This window comes from Schistocerca cancellata, unplaced genomic scaffold (assembly GCF_023864275.1).
Source record: "Schistocerca cancellata isolate TAMUIC-IGC-003103 unplaced genomic scaffold, iqSchCanc2.1 HiC_scaffold_1077, whole genome shotgun sequence".
Lineage (NCBI taxonomy): Eukaryota > Metazoa > Arthropoda > Insecta > Orthoptera > Acrididae > Schistocerca > Schistocerca cancellata.
Window position 1 is genome coordinate 319,697 of NW_026047076.1, and position 689 is coordinate 320,385.

Genomic DNA, 689 nt, shown 5'->3' on the forward strand with positions numbered 1-689 from the left:
CATGCTACGCACCCTCCTCCCGCCCTGTGGGGCAACTGATGTCCCTCTCTCCAAAAATGTACTCAATGTGACCATAATGTTGCATCCACACACACATTGACCTGATGTGAGGAAAAAACGAGTTAGTACATTTCAAACATGAAAAAGGTCATTTTAAAATCAACATGAAAAACCAAAATTCCAAAAGCATCAAACACAAAAAAATGCTTACCGAAGAAAGAAAATGTTTCGTGCTAGGCACCCTCCTCCCGCCGTGTGGTGCAACTGATGTCCCTCTCTCCAAAAATGTACTCAATGGGACCGTAATGTTGCAACCACACACACGTTGACCTGCTGTGAGGAAAAAAAAAGAGTTAGTACATTTCAAACATGAAAAAGGTCATTTTAAAAACAACATGAAAAACCAAAATTCCAAAAGTATCAAACACAAAAAAATGCTTACCGAAGAAAGAAAATGTATCGTGCTCCGCACCTTCCTCCCGCCCTGCTGTGCAAGTGATGTCCCTCTCTCCAAAAATGTACTCAATGGGACCAGAATGTCACAACCACACACACGTTGACCTGCTGTGTGGAAAAAACGAGTTAGTACTTTTCAAACATGAAAAATGTCATTTTATAATCAACATGAAAAACCAAAATTCCAAAAGCATCAAACACAAAAAAATGCTTACCGAAGAAAGAAAATGTTT